Source organism: Stegostoma tigrinum, chromosome 40, assembly GCF_030684315.1.
Source record: "Stegostoma tigrinum isolate sSteTig4 chromosome 40, sSteTig4.hap1, whole genome shotgun sequence".
Taxonomy (NCBI): domain Eukaryota; kingdom Metazoa; phylum Chordata; class Chondrichthyes; order Orectolobiformes; family Stegostomatidae; genus Stegostoma; species Stegostoma tigrinum.
Genome location: NC_081393.1, coordinates 17,893,131 through 17,900,630, shown reverse-complemented (window position 1 = coordinate 17,900,630; position 7,500 = coordinate 17,893,131).

The following is a 7,500-nucleotide window of genomic DNA, read 5'->3' as shown; positions in this document are numbered from 1 at the left end:
TGTTGTGTGTGTGTGTGTGAGTGTGTGTGCGTGTGTGCGTGCGCGTGTGTGTGAGTGAGTGTGTGTGTGAGTGAGTGTGTGAAAGGTCCCAAATGTTTGGAGGAAATTGTGTCACTCTGAATCAGTTGCTGGGTGCCATGACGGGAAATGTGACATTCCTGGTGGAAATCACTGTATGTCAGTGTCCCCAGGCCGCGGGGTTTGCCTGTGAATTTCCCTCGGCCCCGACTGATGCACTTTCAGCGATGTGTCAGAATCCCGAGAGACAGGACGTGAGATGAAACTGTTCATCCGCGATCGCTGCAACCTGGCAGTGAATTGCTGATCTCAGACGCTCCCGCTGCAGGCGCAGAATTGAGTTACAGGCAACATTCAGTGAAATTCCTCGAGCTGGACCCGAAACTGCCCATTTCTGCTTGTGCTCCATGTCAAGCTGTTTGACTCTTTAGTTCACTGTGTGCACGGAGGCTTATGCTTTCTGAGAGTGAATCGTTTTCTTCCAACTTTTAGCTTGCCGTCTCGCCCAAGGGGACGAAGGTGCTAATGTTTACAGGCAGGAAACTGCGAGGGGGAAATCGTGAGAAGGTGGGGAGCGAGGCGGTCATGGAAAATTTAAGAACAAACCCCATTGCTGAGTTACCCCATCTCCGCTCCCTTTGCTCGAGCCAGCCTGGGATCATAGTGAGTGAATCATTCCCTCCCCCGCGCCCCCCCGGCCAAGCCAGATTCCCCCAACCCCCACCTTCAATGTGACCTAGGGCTGATCCCTGGTCTAAATCCACAGGCCTGCCTTTGGCCTTCACTGAGGCCATAAAACTGACTAGACCTCTCTTTCGGCAATCTCCAATCGGTCTGATTCCAAACCAAACCACGGGAAGTATGGTTGGTAAGTTTGCACTAAAATTGGAGGTTGTAGGGGAGCAGGTGACCTCAGAGTACAGCGGGACCTTGATCCGATGGGCCCATGGGCCGAGGGGCGGCAGATGGAGTTTAATTGAGATAAATGTGAGGGGCTGTGCTTTGGGAAAGGCACATCAGGGCAGGACTTATACACTTCATGGTAAGGTCCTGGGGAGTGTTGCTGAACAGAGAGACCTTGGGGGGCAGGTACAGAGCTCCCTGAAAGTGGAGTTGCAGGTAGACAGGGCTGTGAGGGAGGTGTTCGGTACGCTCACCTTTATTGGTCAGTGCGTTGAGTAGAGGGAGTTGGGAGGGTCATGTTGTGGCTCTACAGGGCATTGGTTAGGGGCCACTTTTGGAATACTGCGTTCAATCCCGGTCTCCCTGCTACAGGAAGGATGTTGTTAAACGTGAAAGGGTTCAGAAAAGATTTACAGGATGTTGGAGGGTTTGAGCTACAAGGGAGAGGCTGGGGCTGTTTTCCCCGGAGCGTCGGAGGCTGAGGGGGTGACCTTATAGAGGTTTATAACAGCATGAGGGGCATGGATGGGGGGAATAGACAAGGTCTTTCTCCCCAGGGTAAGAGGGTCCAAAACTAGAGGGGCATAGGTTTAAGGTGAGAGGGGAAAGGGACCTGAGGGGTAACACTTTCACACAGAGGGTGGTGTGTGTATGGAACGAGCTGCCAGAGGAAGGGGTGGGGGCTGGTACAGGGACAGCATTTAAAAGGCATCTGGATGGGGACATGGATAGGAAGGGTTTAGAGGGATAGGGGCCAAATGGTACTGGATTAATCTGGGATATGTGGGTCAGCATGGACGAGGTGGGCCGAAGGGCCTGCTTCTGGGCCGTACAGCTCCAGGGCACCCTGGTGGGAAGGGGAAGGAGGGTGGGGAGAAAAGCAGGCAGGTCCTGAGCAGTGAGAACGTCCCCCCACCCCACCAGACCGGGAGCAGGGGCTGACGGGAAGGAAACGCCCCATTCCCACAGAGACCAAGCGGTTTGGAAGTACACGGGCGCCACCTAGACATCTGGAGCCGAAACTGCAGCCGCGCCGCACGAACAAAAGGTCGGAAAGATTCGGCTTCACATCGAAAATAAAACCACTGTCCCTTTCAAGGTGATGGGCCGGGTGCTTTGGAGAAATCTGGAGCTCGCTGACTGTCAGGGCGGGAGAGGCGGAAGCCCCCATCCCATTGAAGAGGGATTTAGATGGGCACTCGCCATGCCAAGGCTCAGAGCTGGGAAACAGGAGACTGGCACAGTGAGGTTTTGCTTTGGGGTCCAGTACAGACGGGCCGAAGGGTCATTACCCAGCGCTGTAGATCTCGATAACGCTCTGAAACAGGGAAGGAGCGAGAATTCTTGGTCACGGCATTGCGTTTGAAGGGGGTTAGGCTCGCTACGTGTCCATTCCCATTCCGTTATCTGCTTCCAGGACTGACAGTCCCCCACTGGGCGATCCTCGAACAGCCGTGCTTTCCTGCTCGTCCTGGCTTCGCCAAGTTCCGCCATTTCTAATTCTCACTTTCAAACAGCGGCTTTTTCTGCCTTTTTCCTTGCCCAGGCTCGCTGGCCTTGCCGTCTTGTTCCACTTCATGTAAGGAAAGATATCGCTTTGCCGGGGGCAGCTCCGAGAGGGTTCACTGGGACCATCCCCGGGGGTTGTCTTGTGGGAAAAGGCTAAACAGGTCGGGACTCTGACTCTCTGGTATTTAGGAGGATGAGAGGTGATCCCATTGAAACATATTGACAGGGTCAATGTTGCCCCCCTCACGGGAGAGTCCAGGACCAGAGGGCACAGCCTCAGAGTAAAGGGGGCACCTACTGAAGGCTGAGATGGGGAGGAATGTCTTCTCTCGGGGGGGTTTGGGACAGAGAGCTGTGTGGGTGGTGGGGCCAGAGTCCTCGTGTATATTTAAGGCAGAGATCGACAGGTTCTTGATCAGTCGGGGAGTCACCGGGGGAGAAAGGGGCAGGAATGTGAGGATGTGAGGAATGTGGGATCAGCTGCCATCCTATCGAATGGGGAAGCAGGCTTCAGGGCCCACTCCTGTTCGGATGCTATGGCCTGCTTTCCCAGCAGTCTCGAGGTGAGCGCGGGAACTCCCCAGATTCAGAGGAAGTGGGAAATTGACAGCGAATGTGAGATGAGCCAAGATAGGGATGTACAGACATCCAAGGAAGTGCGATTGAGCAAGGCCGAGGGAGGCTGATTGAAATCAGATGAGGGAGAGAGACTTGGATTTCCCTTCATTGTGAGCGCGACCGTGACCTGGTAAATGGCTCTTCTGGCCAGGGGACTGTGCACACAAACCGTTTTGCCTTTGTTACGCTGCAACGTGCTAGCCATTTGAGAGAACCCAGGCCCATCATTTCAGAGTGGGCCTGGGAGTTTCACTGCACGCTGAGTTAGCGCGCTCGACACATTTACAAATGAGTCTGCACGGCGCAGGGATGGGCCCTTCGGCCCATCAACGTTGTGCCGACCATGATGCCAAATTGCACTGACCCCTTCTGCCTGCCCTTGGTCCATATCCCTCCATTCCTTGCTTATCTAAAAGCCCCTTAAATGCCCCTGTTGTATCTGCCTCCACCACCACCCCTGGCAGCACACTCCAGACTCCTACCACTCTCTGTGTAAAAAAACTTGCCCCTCACGTCTCCTTCCCCTCCTCATCTTAAATATTTGCGCCCCCCCACCCCCACCCCCGGTATTAGACGTTTGAACTTTGAGAAAAAGATTCTGACTGTCAACCCTATCTATGCATTACATAATTTTATAGACTTCTATCAAGTCTCCCCTCGGCCTCCTCCCCTCCAGAGAAAATAACTAGCGTAGTTCTAGCCTCTCCTTATAGCTCTTACCCCCTAATCCAGGCAACATCCTGGTAACCTCTTCTACACCCTCTCCAAAGCTTCCACATCCTTCCTGTAATGCGGCGACCAGAACTGAACACAAGGCTCGAAGTGCAGCCTCACCAAAGTCTTATAAAGCTGCGACATGACTTCCTGACTCTTGTACTCAGTTCCCTGAACATTAAAGGCAAGCATGCCATATGCCTCCTCTACCACCCTATCTATGTGCATGGCCACTTTTAGGGAGCTATGGACTCGAACCCCAAGATCCCTCTGTACATCAGTGCTGTTCAGGGTCCTGCCAGTAACGGTATATTTCTCCTTAATGCTTGATCTCTCAAAATGCCAAACACTCTTGCCCAGATTAATTTCCATCGGCCATTTCTCTGCTCAATGCCTGCAAGTTATCTATGGATTTGTGCTTTAGGTAGACAATAATGAACGGGGGAGATAGGTTAGCTTTACAATTCTGTTTGTCAGTCTTCACTCTCTGGATGCGTTTACTGGCTCAAAAGGGGCCCAGGATGGCTGGCTCATGCTTGGACTCATTTGTTAAACCTTGTGGTTTACAGGGCGAACAGATTGGTCGATCTCCGTTCGGCTAAAGCGCGGTTTGGACTGCAGAGAACAGGGTTACTGATCCAGCAGCTCCTCCTTATCCCAAGCTACATGAGAACCAATCACCGCGCTGTCAGTGGGCAGGAAGCCCTTGGCGATCGGTCACGAGGCCCGCCACCCAACCAGCTACGTTTCTGCCAGCTCAAACTCCATTTGCACACACAGCCTTTGATGCCAGTTCGTCTGCAGACTACACTCCGGCAGCTGCTTCTACAGACAGCAGAGTAAGTGACGCTCGCAAATCCTGCAGCAATCTTAATCGTCCCCCACCCCCAACCCCACGTTCAGCCCACAATGAAAGACGATGACAAATCAAAAGAACTTCTAGCGGGCTGAACGTTGCTATATACAATGGGATCAGGTTGTGAGCTTTCTCCATGTCCTGCTCACTGCTGGGAATGAAGCGGCATCATGGAAATGTGCCAATGGAGACTGGCAGAGGGTGGGCTGGCCATCGTTGGCAGGCTTTCCTCTGACGCTTTTTGGGGTGGGGGGGGCAGAGTTTGGCTGAATGCCAAGGTGCAGGAGGGCGAGAGGGGCATCCGAAGCTGGTGCGAGAGAAGGCGTTACCTTCAGTGGGAATGTTGCCCAGGGCAACGAAACTTCCTACATTGGATGCCCACAGACCGGGTCTTCATTGTCACCATCTTTGATGGCCAATGCTGATCAGTCGCTAGATCTGTTTTCCCTGAGAGGTGCCAGACAAAAGGAGGTTTTTAGAGGGGCAGTCGACGTGGACAAGTGTGCCCGAGTGAACGCATATGGGAATGGAATGCCCTCTCTGATGACGAGGCGGGAGAGGGACGGTGAGTGCCCAAATCACAGAGCGATACAGCGCCAAGGGAGCGTAAGTGGCTGTGCTGCACATTCACAATAATGGAAAGAAAATGGTGGGACATTCCCTTGTAGAGCTCAGGCGATCACAATACTGTCTTGTCAGTCCCTCCCTACTGCTGTGTGTGTGTGTGTGTGTGTGTGTGTGTGTGTGTGTGTGTGTGTGTGTGTGTGTGTGCGCGCGCGCACTTGAGAGTGTGTCTGTGAGTGTGTGTTTGTGTGTGTGTATGTGTGAGTGTGTGGGTATATGTGTGTAAGTGTGTGTGTGTGACTGTGTGTGTGCTTGTGAGTGTGTCTGTGTGTGTGTATGCGTGTGTGTGCTTGTGAGTATGTGTGTGTGTGCGAGTGTGAGTGTGTGTGTGTACTTGTGAGTGTGAGTGTGTGTACTTGAGTGTGTGTGTACTTGAGTGTGTGTGTACTTGAGTGTGTGTGTACTTGTGAGTGTGTGTGTTTGTGAGTGTGTGCATGTGTGTGCAAGTGTGTGTGAGTGTGTGTGTGTACTTGTGAGTGTGTGTGTGTACTTGTGAGTGTGTGCGTGTTTGTGAGTGTGTGTCCGTGTGTGTGTGTGTGTGTGTGAGTGTGTGTGTGTGTACTTGTGAGAGTGTGCGTGTGTGTGTGTTTGTGTGTGTGTGTGTACTTGTGAGTGTGTGCGTGCGTGTGTTTGTGAGTGTGTGTGTGAGTATGTGTGTGCGTGTGTGTGTGTACTTGTGAGTGTGTGTGTGTACTTGTGAGTGTGTGCGTGTTTGTGAGTGTGTGTGTCCGTGTGTGCGTGTGTGTGTGTGAGTGTGTGTGTGTGTACTTGTGAGTGTGTGCGTGCGTGCGTGTGTTTGTGAGTGTGTGTGTGAGTATGTGTGTGCGTGTGTGTGTGTGTACTTGTGAGTGTGAGTATGTACTTGTGAGTGTGTGTGTGTTTGTGAGTGTGTGTGTACTTGTGAGTGTGTGCATGTGTTTTTGTGTGTGCGTGTGTACTTGTGAGTGTGTGCATGTGTGTGTGTGTTTGTGAGTGTGTGTGTGTGTGTATGTGTGCGAGTGTGTGTGAGTCTTTGACAGAATTAATTCCTTCTCTTCTGCCCCGATCCCTAATCCCAAAACGATCTTGATTCAGTTTGCCCCACATGAGGGAGCGGCCCCTCCACATCTACTTAACCAATACCCTTTAGCACCTTCTCATTAGATTTCCTCCCGTTCTTCTGAGCGCCCAGAGAGCACAAGCCTAATCCTGCTCAATCTCTCTTCCTAAGACAAACTCCCCATCCCCCCTCGTCTCTGGAATCATTTGAGTGAACCTCCTCTGAACTGCCTCCAATGTAACGACATCTCCCATCGAGTAAGGGGACCGGAACGCTGCCCAGCGCTCCCGGTGTGGTCTGGCTAATGCCCCGTCCAGATGGAGCAACCCTTCCCTACGTTTACACTCCATTCCTTTCGCAGCAAATGCCAAAATTCCATTGGCCGTCCTCACTACCTGCTACACCTGCAAACCAACTTTGCACAATGTATGCACTCAGACACTCAGATCCCACTGCACCCACACACTCATGGACTTAAAGAGCTGTGCAGTGCAGAAACAGGCCCTTTGGTCAAACCCGTCCATGTTGCCCAGATATCCGAAATTAATCTTGTCCCGTTTGTCAGCATTTGGCCCCTAACCCTCTAAAGCCTTCCTAATCCAGATCCCTTTTAAATGCTGTCCCTGTACCAGCCCCCACCACTTCCTCTGGCAGCTCGTTCCCTACACGCACCACCCTCTGTGTGAAAATGTTACCCCTCAGGTCCCTTTTAAATCTTTCCCCTCTCACCTTAAACCTATGCCCCTCTAGTTTTGGATTCCCCCTACCCTGGGGAAAAGACCTTGGCTATTCACCCTGTTCATGCCCCTCATGATGTTATAAACCTCTGTAAGGTCACCCCCTCAGCCTCCGACGCTCCAGGGATAATAGCCCCAGCCTCTCCCTGTAGCTCAAACCCTCCAACATCCCTGTAAATCTTTTCTGAACCCTTTTAAGTTTCACAGCATCCTTCCTAAAGCAGGGAGACCACAATCCTACGCAGTGTTGCAAAAGTGTAGATTCTCTCCGTGCCCATTATAAGTTGTCTTTTTATTCCTGCTATCCAAATGAACAACCTCACACTTATCCTGCGTTAGTCACTGGGCAAATTCCCCAAACTATCCTTAGCCACTTCTAAAATTCCTTGCAACCTGTAGAAGTGTGTGGGGAGGGGTGGTTTGGGGGGAGAGGGGTCTTACCTTCGCATTTGAAGAACAGTTGCCTAATTCTCACCGTTTGA